This window comes from Ursus arctos, unplaced genomic scaffold, assembly GCF_023065955.2.
Source record: "Ursus arctos isolate Adak ecotype North America unplaced genomic scaffold, UrsArc2.0 scaffold_15, whole genome shotgun sequence".
Classification (NCBI taxonomy): Eukaryota; Metazoa; Chordata; class Mammalia; order Carnivora; family Ursidae; genus Ursus; species Ursus arctos.
Window position 1 is genome coordinate 44,286,609 of NW_026622819.1, and position 25,318 is coordinate 44,311,926.

Here is a 25,318-nt window from a genome sequence, read left to right on the forward strand (position 1 = left end):
AGGGCTCCTGATCCTTAGAGTGGGCTGGAGGAACTGATTCAGAACAAGACGTTTGGGTCTGTCTCCCCGTCCGTGAAATGGAGCCCCTCTCAGCCCTGCCATCATCTGGGCTTGGCAGGAGACTCCTGGAGACACTGGATGAGGAGGTCTTTGGAACCAGTCCATTCCCCTGAGTCCAGGGGGTTGTCGCTTGCTTCGGGGGCCTGGACAAGGTACCAAGGCCCTTCTGTTCAGTCATTTGAGCTTCTTTGCCTTGTCACTTCTCCCACAGCTCCCTGCTGAGCAAATCAGTCTCAGGGAATGCTGGGTCAAGGGTCTTGATGTGGCTCAGTGAGCCTGCAGGAGAATGAGTGCAGTGAGAGCTAGAATACAAGTTCCCCAGGAATGGGAAGGGCAGCCCCTCTGGCCCAGGCTCTGGGCAGATGGTGTGTGAGAGCGTGTCTGCGCGTGTGTGTTTGTGCACCTGAGCTAACAAAATTCAAGTTGCAAAATTCTAATGCCGTGAAGGCCCCCACAGGTCCTGTGAGCCAACCCCCTGCACTGTACAGGCCTCTCTTCTAAACAACACTAGAAGGTTGCGGCTGCACCCCAGGGAAGCCTCCTAAACATCTTTCCTTGGTAACCAAACTTGGCATCTCCACGTCCTCCCGAGGGTGTATGCAGGGTATGTGTGAGCATGTTTGAGGGCCCTGCGTGTCTCCGTTAGAGTTCCATGGACACTGAGCACAGAGACCTTGCAGAAAAATAAGCTGAGGTGGATGGACTGGGGTGCCTTGGGGGTTCATCCGACCACCATGGAGCTTAGGGGCTCTTTGGTGGAGGAACTACATTTATTGAGCACCTACAGTGATCGAATGATTGTGCTGTTTAAAATGCATGACCTCACTTAATCAGTAAAATATGCCATTTTAGTATTCCCATTTTACAGATGAAAGCTCCGAGGCTCAGAGAGGCTACAGATCTTGAGTAAGATCGCTCAGCTTACACGTGGCAGAACCATGACTCAGGTCTTTGTACTGCCGATTCCAGAGCCTGGGCTCTCACCTGTTCCACCAGAAGTTGCAAATCAGACCAAATACTAAAGTCCCCAGATCCAATTTGTTTGGCCTACACAGTGTTTTGTTTCGTTTTAACCTCTTAAACTTTAGATGCCAACATTTGCATATGGGGATGTTTAATATAAAAATCTCGAACCTGACTTCTCTTTAAAAATCAGGAGAATGTGGCCCTCTAGGTCCACACCCTCCCATGCCAGCCAGCAGCTTAAACTGATAGTCAGGCTGCTGCCTTGAAACAGAACACATGAGCTCTAGTTTGCCACAGTTCCCACCACTCCCTACTATCTACCTAGCACGCTCTCTCATTTATGTTACCTGCACAGCCCGACACGTCTGCAAAGACCTGGGGCCCTGGTCCTGGGACTTGAACCGGCTGTAACCTTAGGTCAGTTGTAACACTTGTCTGGGCCTTAGCTGTAACCTGGGAGAGTTAACACTGTGAAACAGCTTTCTAAGTGGCTTTTTGTGCCGTTTGGGAGAGAAACGACACGTCTCCCGCATAGCCACGTCTTGACAACCTGGCTATGAGTGATGTAAGTCCATGTAAATGACACTAGGAGTGGTGGGTGTTACTCTGTCACCATCATTCTGCTGCACTGCATGTCTGATGCTTCTTGTGACAGGAGACATTTGGGGACAGGTAGGGCCTGGAGGCCCTGGTGCTGGCATGATGCCCATTCCCAAACTGCTCAGAGTTCACCTTCCATATGCCTGTACTCATCTGTTCTGGGAAGGCTGATTGAGATTTCAACATCCCAGTTTCCTATTCTGACCCCATTTTTGCTCTGGAGTGTACAGGAGAAAATCTACAGCCCAGCTAAGAATGTTCGCTCTTTCCTGTTACACACACACACACACACACACACACACATGCCCTCTGAGTGAGAAATAGCCATGCTTTAGAAGTCTGCACTTCTGTCTAGGGTCTTACTTGAGTTTCTGGGATCAGATCTTTAGAGGCGCAGACCAGCCCAGATGGAAATGTGCAGATCATCTAGCCCAGCAATAGCAGATACGATTCACTTCATTTGCTAATTCCAATCAACTGGTAGGGCGTTGAAAAGGCTTCTGAAGCTGCATGTGAGCGGGGAATGATTGTATGCTGAGATCCACCAGCAGTGTCTACCGTGCGCTTGGCCAGGCTTGTAGCAGTACTTCTGCCAGCGATTATACCAACACAAAAACTACCTGGGGAAGGGAGGTGAGTTGCCCAAAGTCACTCAGCAAGGCCAGGAAGAGCCCATTCCGGAAGCAGGGTCTCTTTTTATCTTGAGGCCACTCTTGCTTCCACTCTATTATCTCAGAGAAGACAATTGAGACTGGGCAGGGAAACGAGCAACAGGACTCAAACCCACAAGTCCTGGCTCCCCCGGAAGCCTGGCTGGGGTTGGGGCTGAGGAATTCAGTTCTGTCCCACTAGACCGAGCCCTGCCAGCCTGGCCTGTTGGCTTCTGCTCCACTTCTCAGAGTCCCTTTGCTCCTGCCCCACTTTCCTGCCTTATTTTCCTCGGGCTCAGAGTGTGCACGTTGGAGCATGGGGCCTCGGGGGATTCTGGGTCCTACATGCCCTCTTTCGGCAGAGCCTTCAACAAGCTCCCAGCCCCCTCAGTTCTGGAAGAGAAGTCCTAGGACAGGGGCTCATAACCTACTGATGTCAGGGCCTCCTCTGGCAATCTGTGATGCTGGAAGGACCCCTTTTCAGAATGTTTTTAAATGCACAAAAGAAAATACATAGGACTGAAAAGAAAACCAATCCTATCAAAATATGGTTATCAAGATATTTTTTAAATCATATGGCATAATAATACGTACTTTATTAGTAACTTTAAAATGAGATCTGGCAGCAGACATAATAACTATTGTCATTTTAAAGTAATGATGAGCATAAATGATATTTTGAAAAGTCTATGACAACTATAATGTGATACAAAAATATCTGATTTCTCTTGGTGACACAGTCAGAGGAACTGTCAATATTGCTGTGGTCACTGCCGACATTTGTAATGGAACAAAGTATTTAACTTGCGTTAGAGGTTAGGGAAAATAAAGATGGCATTTTTCCTTCCAAGTTCAGAGAATTCTATTTGTGGACCCAGGCGGAGAATCCCTCACTCTAGGATGCTCAAGTAGGAGTCCTCCAGTCCAGTGGTTTGCAAACTGTGTGCCGTGGAACCCTGGGGATTCTGACACAGTGTCACGGAGGCTGCCAGATGGTGGGGGCAGTCAAGACAACCAGACAGCCAGATAGCCAGCTCTGCCTCAGCCCGAGCAGGTTCTTTTTTATTTGAGTTCATGCTAGTGATTCGTAAGGTTCCTTTGTAAAAAAAAAAAAAAAAAAAGTTCACCCATTTTTGTCTGAATGTCAAGAACTTTCACTTGGCTCCACCCAACTCTTCATAGGATAAGGAGCAAAGCCAGAGCAGGGGCATGAAGGTGCTGGAGGCACACGGCTGGAGGCTTGGGCTGTGCAGTCCAGGGGAGGCGATGGGAAGCAGCTGGGCAGGGGCAAACTTCCCTCCACCTCTGCCTGCCAGTCAGTTTTGGGAAGCCATTTCTGTGGCCAAGGGTGGGGCCGAGAGTCAGGAGACCTGAATTCGAGGTTCTAATCATGGCACTACCTTAAGCTTCTCATTTGTAAAACAGACAAGTGTTGGGAGGGCCAAAGGAGAAAACATTTCCTTAAGAAAACGTCATAAAGAGCTATTGAAGGGGTTTTAATGGATCTGTCTCTAAGCCTGAGATCCTTTTCTCTACTCTTCCTTGAGGTCTTGCTCCCCATACTAACAAAGCAGATAGTCCCTCTGACCCATGGCAGTGTAACCCCAGTTGCCCAGCATGCGGCACAGTCAGATTTGCAGTCAGATTTGTGGTGGAACCGCCAATCAATCGGTCACCCCGTCTGCCAGCTGACCTCAGTTCCTCCTCTTTGCTGGCCCTACTGCTATGTCATGGTCTCTGGCCTGCATTCTTGAACAGTGCCCCTCCCCCCATCTCTCTCTGCTCCAGTCGGCCTTCCATGGAGCCCAAGCACTTTGTGACCATTAGTTTTGTCCATGACCTTCTTTTGCTCCAAGGCCCATGTTGTCTCCTCCCTGCACACCAGGCCAACTCCGGCCTCCAGAACGTCATAGCCCAGGTTCCTCAGGATCTGCCTCCAGCCTCCCCACACTCTCCTTACCCCCAGCACCCCTCCCTCCTCTTGCAGGGAGGCTGCTGTGCTCCTCCTGCTGGAGTCTTCCTTGCCTTTTCCATCTGATTCTCCCAAGCCCTGGAGCTGTGGGAAGAGGAGATGATTCAGGAAACTGGGAGTGCTTCCCCCCCAGAGGCTGATCTGGATGCAGGAGGAAGCTGAACATGCACGGGACTCAGAGGAGTTCTGTTGCTGGCGGCCTGGGGAAGGTGTGGCTCTGCCCTCTGTCGGGACCAGGCAGGGGTTCATTGCGGAGCCTGCCAATAATGTGCAGGGAGAGCTGAGAGCACTTGCACAGTCGGAGAGAGTCTACTATTTGCTACACTTGTCTGAACCAGAGGCAGGAACCAGGTCACCAGGAAAAGAATACTGTTGAGTGATGGGGAATTCATAGAATCCCTGAGTCTTAGAATGTCAGAGCCAAAGGGACCATGTAGATATTTCCTCTAGTCTTCCCAATCTCCATGTCCTGGGCTCTGGCCTCTGGACTCCTACCAGAAGACTGAATAACTGGTCCGGGACTGATTTACCAACAATGCGTTAATATGTCACTTTTGGGCAGTGCAGTGTTGGCTTTTACCTGGGGCTGTCAACATCTTAACCCAAAGGGCTGCAGACAGGTTATAAGTATGATGAAATATAGAGCCCTCAGTTCTCGAAGGGCCAGGTGGAGCCTAGGGCAGCCAGACCCCCCAAACCTGATGAGACAGTCACCTGAAGCCTCATTAGCATACCCCAGGAGGTATCCAAATGTTATCATGTACTGTGATAGGCAAAGTTGAGAAATAATGCCTTAAGCCTAGAGCAGGAGAAATTTTAGGGGTGGTGTGGGCAAAGGTGGGGAAAGGGAGAGTCTAAAGACACAGGTTCTATCCTGGCACTACAGAGAGGAGTAAAGCATGGTTTCTTCCCACTTAAAAAGATAACATAAATGTTAGATGAGCAAGGGTTTTGTATTTCCAATAATTATGGGATAGCTTGTTGAAGACCAACCCTTCTACTGAGAATTGCTAAATGAGCTGACCAAAATAAATGTGTGTGTGTGTGTGTGTGTGTGTGTGTGTGTGTGTGTGTGTATTTGAAGGCATTAGAGAGCTACCAAAGCAACAAGGACCTGAGGGTTCAAGATTCCAGAGATAAGAGACATGCGGAGAGGTAAGGTCCATACTCAGCTGCTACTTTGCACCTCAAGGCATATGCCGTTTCTCAAGAGCTGACTAAGAAGCTAAGCAGAAGCTAAACATCTGAAGGTGTCATAAAGCTAAGATATAAAAAATGGATTTCAGGGTCCACCAAGTAGGAGTGTCCCTAAAAGACACCCCAAGCTTTCAAATGGAACCCCTAAAGTGTTCCACCCTAGGAGTAGAGGCAAATCAGAAATAGACTAGCTCCACAAAACTGAAGACCAGCGTGTAATCAATTCAGCCCCATATAAGACTAATAAGACTCTTGCTTAACAAAAGTAAAAGTAAAAATTCCTCTGAAGGAAGATAATACCATTTAGGGTCTCAAATTTTCCTATAATTTTTTTCATACACAATAGCTAGCATTCAGGAAAAAAAAAATTAAAACTCTTAGTAGACAAACCAAATGGCTAAAAACCAGAAGAAAAAATAGACAACAGAAGTAGGTCCACAGAAGATCCAGATATTGGCATTATAAGATATGGACTTTTTTTTTTTTTTTTAAAGATACGGACTTTAAAGTGTGATTTATATATTCAAGAAGTTAATTGACAAGATGGAGAATTTCAGCAGAGAACTAGAATCTACCAAGGAAGATTCAAATAAAATTTGATCAAATGAAAATTCTAAGCCTGAAATACAATAACTGAAATTAAGCAGTCACCAGACGGATATAACACTACAGTATCTTAAGCACAGCTGAAGATAAAACCAGTGAACTGAAAGGTCAGCAGAAAGTACCCAGACTACAGCACATATAATAAAGAAGAGAGTCATATGGAACATGGTGAAAATGTCTAACTATGTATAATTGAAGTCCCAAGGGAGAGTGGGAACAAAAGTGGGAGGTAGAAAAAAAGGAACAGGAGGGAAGGGAGAGGAGAGGGGAAGAAGAGAGGAGAAGAGAGACTCAGAGAAATGAAGTGATATTAGAAGCAATATTTTAGGATATTAATTTTCCAAACCTGATGAAAGACATGAAGCCACAGATTTAAGAATCACTTTAAAACCCCACACAGAATAAATAAAGAGAAAACTAAACTAGGGCCTATTATGGTATAACTGCTGAAAATCAAAAATAAGGAGAAAATCTTGAAGGCAGCAATAATGAAACTGACAGGTTCTCAACAGAAATAATGAAAGCCAGAAGGCAATGGAACAATATCTTCAAGGTGATGAATGAGAACGGATATTTCATGAGCATGGATTAATCGTTCTCAAGTTTGATTATGGTATGGATCACCTGGGCTGGGGTAAGAAGAGAGGAGGAGTGTTACAATTTTAGACTCCCAAATCCCACCCCGGGTATTTGGATATAGCATCTCTGGAGCAGAGTCAAGGAATAGACTTTCAAGAAGTATTCTGCTGTTTCTGGTGCTGTTGGAATGTGGTAGATTGTTTGCAATGAGGGCTGCAACATTCCCACCATTCCTGTGCCCGTGCCCATTTGCAATGTGACTTTGCCACTTTTCCAATCAAGAGATAGAGTTTATTTTTCTTCCTTTTAAATTTGGGCTTGCTCTATGGCTTATTTTGACTGATAGATATCAGTTAACCTGATGTTATGGGACATCTGAGCCCTGGCCTCAAGAGGCCTTACATTTTCAGCATTCATCTTTTGGGACACAGCTGCCATGTTAAAAAAAAAAAAATCAAGACTATCCTGCTGGAGACATTTGGAGAGAAAGGCACAGTCAATAGCCAGCACCAATAACCAGACAGATGAATGTGGGATAGGTCCAACCAGGAGAGAGAAACCAAATAGTACGTTGAACAGGAAAAGTTTAAGGAATTTTTCATTATAAAGGGGGTTGAAGTAACAAGGGACTGACTAATCAGAAGTAAAGAGAACTCTAAAGATTACAAGAATAGCAAATATCAGGAGCAGCCACTATCCCTGGGTTGGACATAGAGCCCCTGAGGAAGAGCCTCCCCCACCCCACCCCCAGGGCTGAGACCCAGATGTCATCACAGAGGACATGGCTATGACCTCTAAATGGCAGAGAGGTCACTGTGGTACCATGCCAGGTCATCCTCTGAAAGTTGCTGGAATTGTGTCCTCTCATGTTCTAGGAAAGCCATTCATAGGGAAAAGTCTTACCTTTGACGCTTTGCTACAAAATCACCTAAGAGAGATTCCTGGGGAAGCTGTTGGCTGCCAGGAGCTGCCGGCCACTGTGCACTGCCAGAGCCTGATGCTGGAGAAGCCATGCACCGCAGGAGGCTGGTGAGCTGGCACACGAAAATCAGGAAGGAAACACTTTCTTACTTTAATGTCTCCCCAGCTCCCTCTACCAGCAAGAGTGAGCATCCTGCCAGCTGGCAAAGAAAACAAATCTATAAAAGGCCCAGATTCATTATCCTAGAGCAGACAAAAAGGGTAAATATCACAGGCCAATTTAGGCTAGCTAGTCCCAATCTCTCTCTCTGACTACAATCGTTTGAGTGACCTTAGAGGAGACAGCACCACCTAGCTAAGCCCCGCCCAAACTGCCAACTTGCAGAATTATGGGCAAATAAATGTCATTGTTTTTAATCCCCAAGTTTTACAGTCATTTATTTGTTTATGGCAAGATATTGCAATACCAATGTTGCACGCCAGCTGGATTGCTTTCCACATTTGCACCTTTCTTTGTGCTATTTCCTCTGCCCAGAGTGACATCCTTGGCCTTCTCTACCTGATGGATGTATTTACCTACAGCTACTTAACTAATTAATGTTTTATTGACTTGTAGACCGTATGTAGAAAAGCACAGAGTCAGAAATGTACAGCTTGATACATTTCATCAAGTGCTTATATGGTGTTACCTACAGTCAGATGCCTCCCCCCATGGTCCCTATCCATGCCCCCGCGAGTAAACAGTGCTTTGACATCTTTTGTTAATTTGAATTCAATTAGCCAACTTCTAGTGCATATTAGTTTCAGATGCAGAGTTCAGTAATTTGTCAGTTGTGTATAACACCAGCGCTCATGGCATCGTGTTGTTCTGACATCTTATATCATGGTTAGTTTTGCCTGGTTTTGCACTTTATATCACTGGATCGTACGGCATGTTCTCCTTTGTGCCTGGTTTCTTTTGCTCAACATTATATTTGTGAGATGCGTCATGTTGCTATGTGTAGCTATAGTTTATTTTCATCACTGTATACCTTTCAATTTAGGAAATACAGCACAATTTCTATATGTCTTCTATTGATAGATATTCAGGTGGTTTCCAGTTTGGGGCTGTTTTGAAAAGTGCTGCTTGCACATGCCTTTGGGTGAACATCGGTATGTACACATTTCTGTTGGTTATTCTTAGAATTAATGGGTTATGGAACACTCTCGTCGTATATTAAAACTTAAAAATCAAGGGATGCCCGGGTGGCTCAGTCAGTAAAACATCTGATTCTTAATCTCAGCTCAGGTCTTAATCTCAGGGTCATGGGTACAAGCTCCTCATTGGGCTCCATGCTCCATTAAAAAAAAAAAAAAGACTTTATAAAAATCATTCTGCTCTTTTTTTTTTTTCAAGTAGGCTCCCATGCCTGACGTGGGGCTTGAACTCAAGACCTTGAGATCGAGAGTCACGTGCTCTACCAACTGAGCCAGCCAGGTGCCCAGACTTTATAAAAATCAAAATATAAAATGACACACATAGATGAACAACCATGAGAAAGGAGAAAAAAATATGCACAGAGTAAAAAGATACTAGAAGAGAAAAATAAAACAAAATGTTGGCATAGCTTATGGGTAAAGGAAATAGGAGTGATTTTACCTCTCAATATTCTGTCTTTCCAAATAATTGTGAAATGATCATATATTACTTTTACAGTCAAAGAAACATGCAGTTCATTTCATCTCCAGAGTCTTGCTCAAATGCCACCTCCTTCCAAGTGGCCTCACCATGGCCAGATCACTGTAGCCAGCCAATGTCTGTCTTCATTTTTATACTCGAGCAAAACCACTTTGCAGTAGGCGCACAGTACCTTACCTAGAGAAGGTGCTCTCAAAATATCTGACCCTTTCCCTACAGTCATAGAAATTTCAGCAACAGCTCACATTTCTCAATAGAGCACCCCAGTTTGCCAGTAAGAGAGGCAAGAATATGAATCCAGATGACTGTCTCCATTTTCAACTCGAAAACACCCGACATGCAAAGATTTTAAGCAATAGGCTTGCTGCCGCTTCCAGATCACTGGTAGGGTCATTCTAAACAGCTCTGGAAAGAAGAATCTGATGCAAAACATATGATCTACCAAGTATATTCTGAACAGAGCAAAAAGGCAGGGGTGGAGATTAAGAAAAAAGCAAAAATTTGGAAACCTCAGCTTTGCATTATCAGCTGTGTAACTTTGAGCAAGTTAATTTACCTCTCTGAACTCCAGTCCCCTATCACATGGGGGGGATGGGACTGGACCAATTTCCGGGATGGCAAATAGAGTTTGACTCTGATTAGGTGGTAGTAGCTGCCTAGAGTGCTCTGTTGAGAAAGAGTCTGAGGATAAGTCCAGGCTTAGTGAGAAAGGGTGCTGTGATTGATTAATAAAATTTCCACCATGAGCAGGGATTTTGAAATTGCTATTATGTTTATTACATATTTATTTGTCTTTTTTTTTTTTAAAGCTTACAATTTAATGTTTTGTTTTTGGTATATTCATTCACAGGTTGAGCAACCATCACCAAATTTTGTTTTGTTTTGTTTTGTTTTTAAGATCTTATTTATTTTTTTATCTGTGAGAGAGAGAGAGAGGCAGAGAGAGAGAGAGAGAGAGAGAGTGCACAAGCAGGAGGAGCAGCAGGCAGAGGGAGAAGCAGGCTCCCTGCTGAGCAAGGAGCCCCACTCGGGACTTAATCCCAGCCAGGACCCTGGGATCACGACCCGAGACAAAGGCAGACACCCGATGGACTGAGCCGCCCAGGTGGCCCTCCAAATTTCTTTTTTTTTTTTTATAATAATATTTTTTTATTATATTATGTTAGTCACCATACAGTACATCCCTGGTTTTTGATGTAAAGTTCAATGATTCATTAGTTGCGTTTAACACCCAGTGCACCATGCAATACGTGCCCTCCTTACTACCCATCACCAGCCTATCCCATTCCCCCACCCCCCTCCCCCACAAACTGCTTGTCAAGATCCTTGCCAGCCCTATGTTCAGTGTTCCTGAGTTTAGGCAATTCTCTTAATTCCAAAGGCAAAGAAATTTTAATTATCTTCTAAAACTATAGACTTTGGGGTGCCTGGATGGCTCAGTCAGTTAAGCATCCAACTCTTGATTTTGGCTCAGGTCATAATCTCAGGGTCGTGAGATTGAACCCCATGTTGGGCTCCATGCTGGGCATGGAGTCGTCTTAAGTTTCTCTCTCTCCCTTTGCCCCTCCCCTCCTGTACTCTCTCTCTCTAAAAAAATTAAAATGAATAGAAAATAAAGCTATAGCTTTTGTCTCCAACAATGTATGTGATATATATTTAGACAATCTGTAAGACTCTCAGAGATCCTCAGGGATGAAAATGTTTGAATACAAAGTGTTAATTACATAATCATGATCATTCTTTTGAAATCATATCATTACAGTTACCATCTTTGACAGCCTTTCTTTCCTGTCTGCCCGTTGCCCTCCACTCAGGTTGAAGTTGGTCCTGGGAGGTGGGTGTGTGTTCTGCTTGCTTGTAGTGGGTAGTGGAGTTAGTATCCATGTGAGTAAGGTGAATGTCCTGGGTACAGTCGCACAATCCCAAACCACTCAGAATCCCCAGGACTGGCTCATTCATTTGCTCTTTGTGGGCCCATCTGGAATGTAATGTGGCTTGGGATTTCGGGAGGGAGGTTGACCTTTGTCTTATCTGAGAAACAAATGTCCTACGACCATCAGGAGAGTGGTAGGGGTGTTGACTGCACAATGTAAGTAACACATAAATTTTATGTACATAACTGCTGAAGGGACCCAGGCACAGGATGACAGGTGAGTACATCGTGAGTGTCTAGCAGAATAGGCAGGCTATCAGAAACACAGGCTCTGGGATCAGACTGCTATGGGTTTCCACACAGCCCTGATGTTTATAAATGAGTTTGTACCAGCTACTTAACCTCTCTTTCCTCATCGGCAGAATGGGTTTAATAGTGGTACCTACTTTGAAGGGTTATTGTATGATTCATGAAAAGCCCAAGTGTTGAACACAGATTAAGTTTGCCCTATATAGGAAATACTACTATTGCTATTGTTTTCTTAAAATTATTAGCAGTGATTTCTAACTAAATATACAATAAAACTTAGGAATGTGAGTTTTGCTTATGTAAATTTTGTGGACATAGAGACGGGCTGGAATGGGATGAAATTTTGGTTGTTGTCTGAGTAAGAAACTAAATGCTTCCTTTTAAAAAGTTAGAAAATACAGATGGTAAAAAGAACAAAATCAGTACTCAGAAGTAGCCATTGTTAATCATTTGGCGTATATTCTAATGATAATAATATATCTTAGAATGGAAAGGGACATTTGACAAAAATAGGATCATACTGAACAGGCTGTTTTATAACCAGCAGTTTTTCGGTGAGTAAAGGGAGGTTTACAGGCAAATGTACTGGTTTCTTGTTTCTTTGTTGTAATAAAAGACGTGTGACATAAAATTTACCATTTTAAAGTGTATAGTCCAGTAGTGTTATGTATATTTACGTCGTCGTAAAAGAGATCTCCAGAGCTTTCCCATCTTGCAAATCTGAAACTCTATACCCATGAAACAACTCCCCCTCCCTGTTTCCCCAGTCCCTGGTACCCACCATTCTATCTGTTTCTACGAATTTGACTGTTATTATTTTTTTCAATGTAAGCTTTATGCCCAACATGGAGCTCAAACTCACGACTCCGGGATCAAGAGTCTTATGATCCACCAACTGAGCCAGCCAGGTGCCCCTGAATTTGACTAGGTTAGATACCTCGTGTAAGTGGAATCGTACCTATCTGTTGTTCAGTGACTGGCTTACTTCATTTAGCAGATGGTCCTCAAGGTTCAACCATGTGGCAGAGCTTCCTCCCTTTTTCAGGCTGAATAATATCCTTTTGTAGGTAAACCCCACGTTTGTGTGTCCATTCATCCATTGCTGGACACATGGGTTGTTGCCACCTCATGGCCATTTTGAATATGGCTGCTATGGACATGCGTGTACAAATATCTCTTCGACGCCCTGCTTTCAATTCCTTTGGATAAATACCCAGAAGTGGGATTGCTGGGTCATTTAGTAGCTCTACTTTTAATTTTTCAAGAAAGCTACATACTGTTTTCCATAGCAATCGCACCATTTTGTATTCCCATCAGCAGTGCGCCAAGGGCTCCAGTTTCTCCACATCCTCACCAACACTTGTCCGTCTGTCCGTCCGTCCTTCCTTCCTTCCTTCCTTCCTTCCTTCCTTCCTTCTTTGATAGTAGCCTTCCAAAGGGGTGTGAGGTGAACAAATGCATCATTTTAATACAGCTCTAGGAAAAATGTTTCAAATCCTCAAAAGAACAAACCCTGTTGACACTGAGCAGCCTGGAATCTTCCTTTTTATATATAAACAACTAACAAACTGTTCTGAAATGTATCCGATCCAATCTGATTAAACGTAGTCTGCTTTGTGGATTCACCTCCTCCACTTCCATCACTCCACATTTTAGGCTGTTGACTTACTAAAGGATACTTACTAGTTTGCCCACACTGCAGCAGGTCAGCCGTGGCTACTTGCTTTCTCCTCAAAAACCAGGCTACCTCCAAACGACTCCGCTCTCCTTGATGTCCTCCAGCTGTTTATCTCCTCCTCCTTCCCTGGTTCCCCACCATGGCCCTCACTTCTCGAATGAGGCGTTCTCCATTGTGCCAGCTTTTTCCAGCCCTGCTCCAATCTCTTCCCCTCAGCCCTGCCGCCCAGAGGCCCAGAAATTCTCCTGACTTAACTCACATGCTGGGTCCCAGGAACCCTCGGATCCTTGTCCCCGGCTTCAGGCCCTCTGTTCACTTGCTCCAGCACCTGCTCAGGGAGGGCGTGTGTGTGGGGGGGTACAATATCAAAAACTACATTCCCTTAGCAGTCTTGGTTTCCACTTGGGCCTCTCACCACACCACATATCCCCCTTTCGTACAGATACATTCTTTCTCTCACAACCTGCCCCCTACATGGCAGCCAGCATCTAATCTGGACCTTCTGAAGAAGCAGCGGGCTGTTACAACGCTTGCAGAAACACCAGCTGAGAGACCATGCTGGCTCTAGCGTGCTGCCTTCCGAAGGGCTTCATTTTGCCTTAATGCTGGCCTTAGACACCAACTCCCTCGTGAAATAGGACTCTGCCACACCATTTTATGGGTTCTAAAAATTGAGTTAAATTTAACACAAAATACTGTTCAGGTTTTAAGTGTACAGTTCAATAAGGGTTTTGGTTTGTTTTTTTTTTTTTAAGATTTTATTTCTAAGTAATCCCTACACCCAAAGTGGGGCCTGAACCCACAACCCCAAGATCAACAGTCACATGCTCCACCTACCATGCCAGCTAGGCACCCCCACCCAGTTCAATGAGTTTTGACAAATGTGAGCCCCCATGAATTATAAACTTTTGATACACAATCAGCCGATTTAGAGAAATTGCAAGATTCCATAGAACTGTTGGAAAGAGTATGGGATTTGGAGTCAAGAGACCTGGTTACCAGATCGAGTCTCTGCCCTTAACCAGCTGTGTGACTTTGGGCAAGTGCTTTCCCCTCTCTGAGCCTCTGTTTCTGATTTGCCCAGTAAGACCGGTTCCAGGGGCCACTTCCCCGTGTAGGCCCACATGACATGACAGGTGTTGAACAGAGGTCACACCAGACTTCCTGAAATTATGCAGAGCTGCTGTGTCCTGCCTACATTTGCAAAGTGAGTGCACCCCACCTGGATCCTTCAATCAGATTCCTAAAGAAGAGAAACTGAAGAAATAATAATTATGACAATAAAGATCTGAGAAGTCAGCCAAACTGAGCCCTGCATCCTGTCGGAATGTACCAAATGCTTATAAATAAATCCTTCTCAAATTTGTTTGCTTCAGTGCATTAGTGAAAGAAGATTCTGAAGGGGATTAGCTTCAAATTCACAACAAGTATCAAAAATACACTGTTTGCCAAATAGGTTGAGTTTAGCTAGTTTGCTGTTTGGGAGCTAATGTGCCTTGCTAAAAGAGGAAAGGGCTCTCCAACAAAATAAGATAAATCTCTCACATCCGTAGAGCATTTTTTCACGTCCCAAAGCCTTCTTGTTTATTTTTCATTTGATCTATACATCAGTTCTACAACAGGAAGCAGGACAGGGATTATTCTTTTTCCTTTTTTCAGGTGAGGTCCTGAAGCCTGAACAATACAATGAATATTCTCATAGTCACTAGCAAGCCCACCCCTCTGGATTCCCAGCCCTGTGTGTTTGGGCTGCGTCCCACTGTCTCTTATGCAAACAAATCCACCAACCCCAAGAACAGAGTCCAAGAAGATCTAAAAACAATAATAACAAGGGAACACTCACAGGTAGCAGTTAACAGAAACAGACATTTATTGCCTTCACACTAGGTGTTAATGCTTATAATTTTCCCAACAGCCCGAGGGTTCTCCCTGTTTTGCAGAAGATGAATGGAGGCACAGAGACGGTTCGTGGCTTGCTCAAGCTCACACAGCAAGTAGGTTCCAGAGCTGGGATTCTGCCCAGGCCACTCAGAGCCCAGACTTTTTGCCCCTATGCTACCCTGCCTCACTTCCACCATGCTGCTGAAAGGGGTTCCTGAACCTGTTCATTGGTGAGATGAGCACCCCTGAGAGTCAGCGAGGCCCCTGTTCCCAGCACTCCAAGTGGAATCCAGGTGATCGTGGTCACTACTGAGCAAGGTTTAGAGGGCGGTTACGTTTAGGGCAGACAGCCAGGCCAAGCGTCCTGGGGGGTCCCTTCTAACCAGAGATTATAGGATTTGTTGAACACTCCCAGAGTCCAGTCTTTCCTATTAGGACAGTGACAAGTCTTCTTGGCCTTTGAGCTTCCACACTGAACATCGTCTCCCACTTGGTTGTGCACGGATCACCCTGGAAATCTGACAGCATGGTTCCCAGCCCAGGGACTGGGGAGGAGGGACAGCAGAACATGAAATTACAGGGTATCTGCCGCCTGAGTAAATCAGTGAGCTGTGTGCAGTGCCGTGGCAGTGCAACATACCAGGCTCGCTCCTGGGCCCGGGGCCCAGATATTAGTCACAGAACCACAGTCAGAGCTGCAGAGGCTCTCAGCAGCACCTCATTCAAACACTGCTTTTCACACGTGGGGAGACAGAGGCCCAAGAGAGGGGAAGCAACTTGCCAGAGGCCACACAGCATTTGTTCAACCCAACATTAAGTGCCTACCGTGTGAAGCACTCTGCTTGGGACTGGGAATTAAGAGCGAACGGAATAGCCAAAAGCTCCTGTCCCATGGAATTTATACATTATTGGAGAAAATGTGCAAAAGGAGGTAAGCACCTAAAGTCAGAGATTGTGATCTGTGGTATGAAGAACATGGAGTACTTCAGCCAAGTTGATCAAGGGAGGTCTCTCGGAGAAGGGGGGCAGCTTAAGCTGAGGCTTGAAGGATGGGAAGTGCATGGTGTGTGTGTGTGTGTGTGTGTGTGTGTGTGTGTGTGTGTGTGTGTGTTGAGGGCTGTGTGTTCTAGGCCGTGAGAACTATGCCCGAGAGCCCCCAGGCTGGGGAGAGCGCCATGTGTTTGAGAAGCTGGCACAGGGCAAGGGCAGAGTAGAGGCGAGAGGGGAGGAATCAGAGGTGGGTGGAGTCTGGAGCACATGGGGCTTGCGGGCTGAGGTGACGGGTCTGGAGTTTATTCCTGTCACGGTGGAGTCGCTGGAGGGTCTTTTGCAGGGTTGTGGCAGGCATGCCGAACATATCCTGCTTTTCGTGGTTGAGGGGCCCCCTGGGAGCCACCATCACCCTGGAGGCTGGCAGAAAACACATCCGGCGGTGCTACTCACACAAAATGAGCCTGGCTCTTCCTCGTCTGTATCTAGTGATCTCTATGCACTTCATCCACATTAAGTAATTAGGCCACTCACATTATTGGAGGTTCTCTCTTCCTACCATGTGTCGCAGATCTAGAAACTCAAGTGCTGTGGAACCCTGTGGAAATTGGCAAACCTCTCTGATCCAGTGACGGTTGCTGGGACATGTAGTCAGGCAGCTTCATCAGCTTGTCATGGCCTTTGCCCACCCATTCCTGTGACCAGCACTCATCCTCTTTGTCAGAGAGGTATGAAGTATTAGGAACTGCTATCAAGACTGCTATAATGGGAAGAAACTTCCAGAGCATTCAGACTTTTTTTCTTTTTTTAATGGGAAAGTAAAGTCCAGAGAAGAAAAGAGACTTTTCTAGGTTCCGTAGAAAGTAGCAGCAGAGCCAGAGCTGGGAGGCAGACGTCTTCCTACATCCCTTTGTCTGATACCACCCCAGCAGAAAGGGAGTCAGTGTTTCTCAAAGGGGGTTCCACAAATACCCAGCTCAGATTTGCTCTGTATCGCATGAGTTTGGGGAATGCTGTCTTTCTGAGAGATTCACCATGAATGGTAAGGCCCGGGGCTATCCCACAGCACAACATTTATTTAACATTGGTTAAACCCAATGTCTTCCCAGATGGTTTGGTGACAGATCCCATCCTGGTAGAGTATCTACTCACATTCTGGAGAATACACCCTGGGAAATGCACAACAAAAAAAACCCCTGACTACAGACCCTGCCATTATCCTTATTATCTTGCTATTACCACTGAGGGCAGGGGTCCTAGTTCATACTTCAGCTCATGTGATCACCTCTCTCTTCAGGTGCCTTGCACAGTGCTGAGTACTCATGGATGATGACACAGATTAATTACTCAATCAACAAACACTGACAATGCGTGTTGACTCTGGACCTCCTGAGTCACATGGCCGCATCTGAAATAAAGGGCAGCTTATTTCTTTTCTCTTCTCTACCAAGGGAAAGGCCTGGGGAAGGTGCTGGCAAGGAAACTCATCAATATCCCTGGAGGTCACCAAATGCTAAAGCAACCTGTCCATACCCTCCCTTCCATTCTGGACAAAGCCCACTCCCTAATTTTAAGTTTTCACGCACGTACAGCCACCTGTAGGAAGGCTTCCTTTACTACCTCTTCCCTGTCCCTCTGGCCTGTGCTCCTCTTTGCCTCATCTTTAGTCTCCAGAACTTGTCTATACCATGTGTTTAGTGACCGGCACTGTATGAGCCTATGCAAGGACCTAAATGAGGACGCTTGGCTGCTTGGTTGGGAGTAACACAGCAGAGGAGGGGTTAGGCCTGACGCTCACTAGTGTGTGTGGGCCCATCTAATCACAGTGAAATTCAATTAAAAAAAAATACTGTGTGGGCCAAACAAAACATGCCTGTGGGCTAAAATTGGCCAGAAGGCTGACAGCTTGCAAAGGCTAGAATATGATCTGGAGGGGCGCCTGGGTGGCACAGCGGTTAAGCGTCTGCCTTCGGCTCGGCGTGATCCCGGCGTTATGGGATCGAGCCCCACATCAGGCTCCTCCGCTATGAGCTTGCTTCTTCCTCTCCCACTCCCCCTGCTTGTGTTCCCCCTCTCGCTGGCTGTCTCTATCTCTGTCAGATAAATAAATAAAATCTTAAAAAAAAAAAAAAAAAGAATATGATCTGGAGAGGGAAGGCACTGCATTCGGAATCTGTAGAGGTCCTGGAGCTGCTATCCACTAGCAGCAGGGCTCCAGAGAAACACCTCATCTTTCTGAGAGTTGGTTTCCTCACCTATAGATTAGGATAACACTTGTTCTGCGTTTTGTGTGTGGGATTCGAAGAGGGTTTCTCTTGATTCTGCGCCAGTGATAATAACAGCAAACGTTTATTCCGTGTGTACTATTTGTCAGGCACTGTTCTAAGCACTTAGCATGTATTTACTCAGTTAATCCTCGCAATAACCCTAAAGGTCAGTGCTCTTATCGTCTCCACTTTACAGATGAGAAAACCCACACAGAGAGAGGCGAAGGAACTTTCTCTAAGGCATAATGAATTTTCTCAGGCAAGTATTTTCCTTTCACCATTTTATAGATGGAGACGGTAAAGCTCAGAGAAGTGAAGTAACTTGCCTAACATTACACAGCTAGGAAGTAGGCAAACCTGTATCTGAACCTAACTCTTTTTTTTTTTTTTAATGATTTTTTATTATATTATGTTAGTCACCATACAGTACGTCCCCGGTTTCCGATGTAAGGCTCGATGATTCATTAGTTGTGTATAACACCCAGTGCACCATGCAATACGTGCCCTCCTTACTACCCATCACCGGTCTATCCCATTCCCCCACCCCCCTCCCCTCTGAAGTCCTCAGTTTGTTTCTCATAGTCCATAGTCTCTCATGTTTCATTCCCCCTTCTGATTACCCCCCCTTTCTTTATCCCTTTCTTCCCCTACTGATCATCCTAGTTCTTATGTTCCATAGATGAGAGAAATCATATGATAGTTGTCTTTCTCTGCTTGACTTATTTCACTTAGCATTATCTCCTCCAGTGCTGTCCATGTTGTAGCAAATGTTGAGAACTCGTTCTTTCTGATAGCTGAGTAATATTCCATTGTATATATGGACCACAACTTCTTAATCCAGTCATCTGTTGAAGGGCATCTCGGCTCCTTCCACGATTTAGCTATTGTGGACATTGCTGCTATGAACATTGGGGTGCATATGGCCCTTCTCTTCACTACGTCTGTATCTTTGGGGTAAATACCCAGTAGTGCAATGGCTGGATCATAGGGTAGCTCAATTTTTAACTTTTTAAGGGACCTCCACACTGTTTTCCAGAGTGGCTGTACCAACTTGCATTCCCACCAACAATGTAGGAGGGATCCCCTTTCTCCACATCCTCTCCAACAATTGTTGTTTCTTGCCTTGTCTATTTTTGCCATTCTAACTGGTGTAAGGTGGTATCTCAGTGTGTGAACCTAACTCTTTTGACCTCAAACACTTTACCCTTTGTTTCCTGTGCTATAGGTAAAGGACAGGCAAGTGGTCTGTGGCGAGAACACTGCTCGTGTAGGGAGTTTTGTTCCCTGGGACAGAGAACGTGTCTTGTCCTTTACTGTTTCCACTCTAATCCCTAGGTCAGGGCCCTTCTGTTCTGAGAGCTCAGTACTTGTGACTGATCACGGTCATGTTGCTAGCAAAATTGCATTCTGCCTTCGTTTTGGCTGCTAATTTCTACCTCTCTCCGTGACCTTGGATGTTTCCAGACCCTGGAATGATTGAACGTGGTTGTCTGAGTTTGTTTGACTGGTGGCACAGGGGGTTTGCATTTCAAAGTGTGCTGTGTCTCCTGTGGGGTGGTGGAGGGGTCTGGTATTGGGGGGGTGTGTGTGACCTGGGTTCTTATCCTGATTCTGTTGCCCCGGCATTCTGGAGCAATGAACTGAACTTTTGTGAGCCTCCATTCTTCAGCTGCCAACTGGGGACAATCACGTCTGTCCTTCTCCATGAAAGCCCTTTGGGAAATGCAGTGTAGCACAAACAGAAGGTGGGCAGCTGTGAAGTAAGGCAAACCATAGGTGCTCAATAGATGACACAACTAACTGTGAAGGGAATTTGCCATGATGTGGAGTCAGTGCTCATAACACAGTGTTAAGGTGGGGAAACAAAAAAGAAAACTGCTGAATGTGCAATATGATCTCAATTATGTAAAAGACTAGAAGAAAATACACCAACGTGTTGCCAGTGATTGCCCCTATGGGGCAATGGGCTATGGGCTTATACACGGGTTTTGCTTTGCTAGACTTAAACTATTTTCTGTTTGTTAAAGTTAGCACCTTTTATTTTCATATTTTATCACTGAAAAGTACATAATTTAGTTATGTATAATTAATATGTTTATTATATACTATATATATTAAGTACATATAAAATTTAGCAGTTGGCCCTTGACAGTGTCACTCTAGCTACCAGAACATTGATGTGATCAGGAGTGATCCTGTAGTCATTCATTCATTCATTTATTCATCCATTTTTTGGTCCAGAAAATACACTGAGGGCCTGCTGTGTGGAAAGCACCACTGGTGAGTGCAAGAAGGGACACTAAGAAGAATGGGGTGCAGTCCCTACCTTCAAGAAACCTTATAATCTAGATGGAGGTTAAAGCATACTCATAAGTAACCATAATTGAGGTCAGAAAGAAAGTAAAAAACACCATATACTTTAGGGAAATTGCCACTAGGAGTTAAGAGTGGGGAGAAATCTATTCTAGCTGTGGAAATTAAATAAGATTTCGTGAAGAAGTTGGCATCTTGTGCTGAGCCTTGAAGGACAAGTAGGACTCTGGACAAGTGGAAATGGAATGACATTACTGGCAATAATACATATAGTGAAAGGTACTAGTTACTTACCACATACTATGTGCAGGCATGGTGCTATTAAATTATACACATTATCTCCTTTAAAGATCACTAAAGCTCTACGAGATAAGTACTTTATTTAATCATCTCCAATTTACAGATGGGGAAACTGAGGCTTAGAGAGAGGTTAAATACTTGCTCAAAGTCACCAGATGATCAAGCTGGGATTCACACTTAGGACCTTGCTCTGAACAGGAACGTCACAGTGAGAGGAATTCCATGAGTTGAGGCAGGAAAGCATGGCGCCCACAGGGTGAGACCGGGAGCTTCCCAAAGGCAGGAAACTTGTGTGTCTTGCTCACTAGTCTTAAGTCCAGGGCCTGGGCAGTACCTGGCACATCGTGGATGCTTCATAAATATTTGTCGAAGGAAAGAAACAGTGAGTGGTCCCCTGCTGCTGGAATATGGGGTGTGGTAGAGGAGGCAGGACAGGGAGGGGTGTGAGTAGGGAGATTTTAAGCAGAGGCAGGGCTCATCAAAGTCCAGGAAAGAGTCAGAGAACTGGCTCAGGCAGTGTGGTAGGCTTCCTGGCAGCGGGGAGAAGTTGGTGGGCAAGCTCATCATGAGACCATTAGAGAAGTGCAGGCATACCGGGGAGGGGAGCAGGGCCGGGGGAAGAGGGTAGTACCAAAGAGAAAGAGGCTCGGATGAGGCTGGTATGAGGTCGGTATTCACCATTCAAAATGGTCAATGTGTTAGAAGTTAAATTCTCTGTCCAACCACCTTCATTACAAACTCATTCCCCTCTTTTCTTAACCCCCTGGGGAGGCTGGGCTGCCTCTGAGCCTACTTCCTCATCTGTAAAATGGGGATAATCATACTTACACAAAAGTGTTGCTCTGGGGGTTAACCAGGTCTTAGGAGGACAATCAGTACTCCCCCATCCCACTGAACTGCTGTTTGCACTAACTTCACAAGAAGAGGTTTAGGCTAAGCCTCCTCCCACGAACTGAAATAAATTTCTTGGCATGTGCCAAAGAACCCAAGAGTTTTCAGAGTTTGGAATAACACTCCCCAGCTGGCACAGTTTGTATTGGCCAAGGCCCCTCCCTTGCTGACCCCACCCACTCCTCGTGTCTGCCTAGAGCCTCTTCCCCAGGAGCCCCTGATATCAACAGATAAGTTACACAGCCCAAGTTCTTCCAGAAACACGAGTTCCTTTGGAAAATCAACTGAAAGAGGAGTAAAACTATACACCTACGTGTATTAAAAATTTTTTCCTAATACAGATAACTGGAGGAACCTCCATACCACCTTTTACCTATGCTCCCCACAAAAGAATGAAGTTTCGTGGAAACTGTACCTTTCACATCCATAAGCCACCTAGGCAGCAGGTACTATGCTTCCCATTTTGTGGATGGAGAAATGGAAGCCCAGGAAGGCAGAGAGGCTGCACAAAGTCATTCAGTTGGAGGGAGATGGGCTGCAGCCTATCAAGCGGGTCTCCCGGCTCTCCAGGGTCCCTCAGTCCCTGGGGTGGCTTCCTCTGTCTCTCTTCAGGAAGTTTATCAGCACTGGGGGCAAACAGAGCACGTAATTAGATACAAGTAGGTATTTGGACCCACTTGACAATTTTTATTTTTTAAGTTTGATTTTCTCGCTCTGTGTCTCTGTGTTTTTAAGCACATGTGTATTGAAGCCCTGGGCTCCACTCAGGTTAGTTTAAACCTTGTCACTTACTGCCCAAAGCAAATCTTGTCTTACCTCTTTTTTAGCCTGGGGTCACATATTGCTTAATTACTTGCTCCCCCCCCCAATTGGGGTTTACCTTCTAGGGAGACAAGATTCAACATTTTTAGCATCTTTCCCAGGCCCGTGTATGCGATGGTTTCTCCATAATTACTTGTGGATTTGGCAATGGGAGGAAGAGAGGGAGGCCTTACAGTGTGGTGTGGGTAAGAACAAGGCCTGGGAAGTTACACTGCCCTAAACAGGTCACTCCAATTTTTAGCAACTGCCTATGACCTCAGGGACTCACCTTACTGTCTTTTTAAAAGATTTATTTATTTATTTTAGAGAGAGAGAGAGAGCAACAGCGGGAGGGGGAGAGGGAGAAGAGAGAATCTTAAGCAGACTCCATGCTGAGTAGGAGGACCCTGAGATCACTACCCGAGCCAAAACCAAGGGACGGATGCTTAACCGACTGTACCACCCAGGCACCCGAACCCACTTTATTTTCTTTTCTGAACTTTAGTGACCTTTTGTGATTGAAGAGTGCAGCCACAGGGCCTCGCCATGCCAGCCACACAGTAAGGACTCAATAGATATTTGTGGTAAGAATTAATACCTATCTCATTGGGTTATTGTGAGAATTAAATGAGATAATGAATGTCAAGTATTTCTCATAGAACCTAGCATATAGTAGCTACTCAATAAAAGTAGCTACTCTTAACTGGTTTTGGTCATTATTAATATTTAGAACGGAATATAGAATGCCACAGTGGGTCAGGAAGTTTAGAGACCTGAACTCAAATCCCAATTCTGTCATTTTATGTAGAAAAAGCTACTGGATTTAGGATCAAGAAATTGAGGTGTGAGACCTGGCTCTGCCCTGAACTAGCTGTGTGACCTTGGTTAAGTAACTTCACTTCAATGAACCTCAGTGTCCTCATCTGCAAAACAAGGAAATTGAGTAATTGTTAAGATTCCTTTTTCCAGCTCTAACAGCCTCAGTTTAAGATGTAGTCTTTTATTTTACTGTCTCTGGCCCCAGTTTGCCCATCTGTAAAATGGCACACTGGTGTTTAGGAGCCCCTTTCTGGGACAGAGCAGGCCCAGGCTGTGCAGATCCCAGTGCCCCTCCAGCCTCCAAACAGCAAGCTTGGAGGTGCTTGTTCAGCTCAGATGGATTGCTGGGTAGTGTGAACAGGTTACTCGTCCACAGCGTCCTGGTCCCCTCACAAGTTGCATGGGGGCACCTCTACCTTCTACCTCCAGTTTCAGGAATACAGAACAGAATGACCAACAATGACCATAATGTCCCCTATTAACAAAGTTTGGAGAGGGTCCAGTGTGAATTACCTCTTCAGGAAATACTTATTAGTAAGTATGATAAAAAATAGTGCATTTGAGTGGCAAGGTACAATAATTTGCCTTCCGATTAAGGGCATATATAATGCAATTATGAAGAATCCTGCTTTAATTCATTGAGATTCCTGTAATCATTACCTTTCTTGGTACTTCTTTTGAAGCACTGGCCTCAGTCTCTATAATTTACACAGCACTTTGGCTAACATTGTCTCACAAAAGCTGAGAGGGTAGAAGCAAGTCAGGCATCATTTACCATTTCACCACCAGGAAAGGGTACTCAGGGAAGAGTGGAATGCTGACCAAGGTGCAGAGGCTGAGTTGCAAGTTAGGGAAGAGCTGGGACTAGACATCAGATTGCTGGGCTGTCCCCAACAGTGCCTCTCCCCAGTAGTCATGGTTACAACCACCCTACAACCAACTCCCCTGGGGCAGTTGCTATTCAATAAGCCTCCTTCCATATCAAGCAGGTCGTGTGTTCTAGTTCTTGCTTTGGAGATGGTCAACATCCCAGGCTGTTGTGTCTTGAGCAGGTGGGATCACAGCCCCTCAGGGAAGCCAGGAATTCTCCAAGTGAAGTGTAGGACCAGGCTGATCAGTAATCACCCAAGGGGGTGTCTTAGATATGCAGGTTTCTAGGTCCCATCCCAGACAGACTGCTGCAGAGTTGTTAAGGGGCCGGGGCAGGGGCAAGGCCAGCGCCAGGATAAAATCTCGGATCTCTGAGTCCCAATCAGGCGTCTGTTTAAAGCCGCCCAAAGCAATTCTTTAGAAAAAACGAAATGCACTTCAAAGAAAAAACATTTCCTGCCTATAAACACTCGGTTTCGGGCGGCTTGGCCGGGTGGGGGGCTGTTGGTAATTCCGTTCCCACTTTGTAGGCACCCTTGTCCCCAAGGGTTAAGGGCCTGCTTTCGGGCCGGGCGTCGAACCCGACCCCGGGCAGTGTCCTGGCCGGGGCCCGCGGGGAGGAGCCGAGCACGGCCCGCGGAGGTGAGGGCGGCTCGCCCAAGGTCACCCAGGCGGCGCCCAGACGAGCCAGGCCCATGGGGCGACAGGGAGCCGGCAGCATCGGCGCGTCCTCGAGGTGAATGGGCACCCCTCTCCTTCACCCTGTAAATCAGGGATGACATTAAGGACTCCTTCTCCCGAATTTGGCGCACCCAACCTAAAGAGCGCGAGCAGGCCCGGTCGGCCGCGTGGCCCGTTCCATGTGCTCCACCTGCGGACGCCCTGACGCGCTGGCCCTTTAAGACACCTCCCCCTCTTCACCCACCCATCTCTCCTGCCCCCCTCACTGCCCTCCCTCCCGAATTGCATCAGGCACGTGCTCGCCCCCGTCCGGTCAGAGCACCCCTCACCCCCCAGTCCGGGAGGTGCTCCGAGGAATCAGAGGCGAGAGGCGGGGCGAGGGGCGGGGCCGCGAGGCCGTGCGCGCGCGCTCCCGC

At 45.9% G+C, this 25,318-nt stretch overlaps 1 long non-coding RNA gene across 4 annotated transcripts in view; it reads left to right on the forward strand.

Moving 5' to 3' along the window:
- The window catches only part of LOC130543714 (uncharacterized), a 42,365-nt gene extending 17,106 nt beyond the window's left edge, over positions 1-25,259 (forward strand). The window contains exons 3-5 of one of the 4 annotated variants that reach the window (XR_008959226.1): positions 15,005-15,083; positions 18,424-23,116; positions 24,752-25,259. This is a non-coding gene — a long non-coding RNA (uncharacterized LOC130543714). The other 3 variants (XR_008959224.1, XR_008959225.1, XR_008959227.1) reach the window with 3 other exon arrangements.
- Positions 25,260-25,318: the final 59 nt, after the last annotated feature.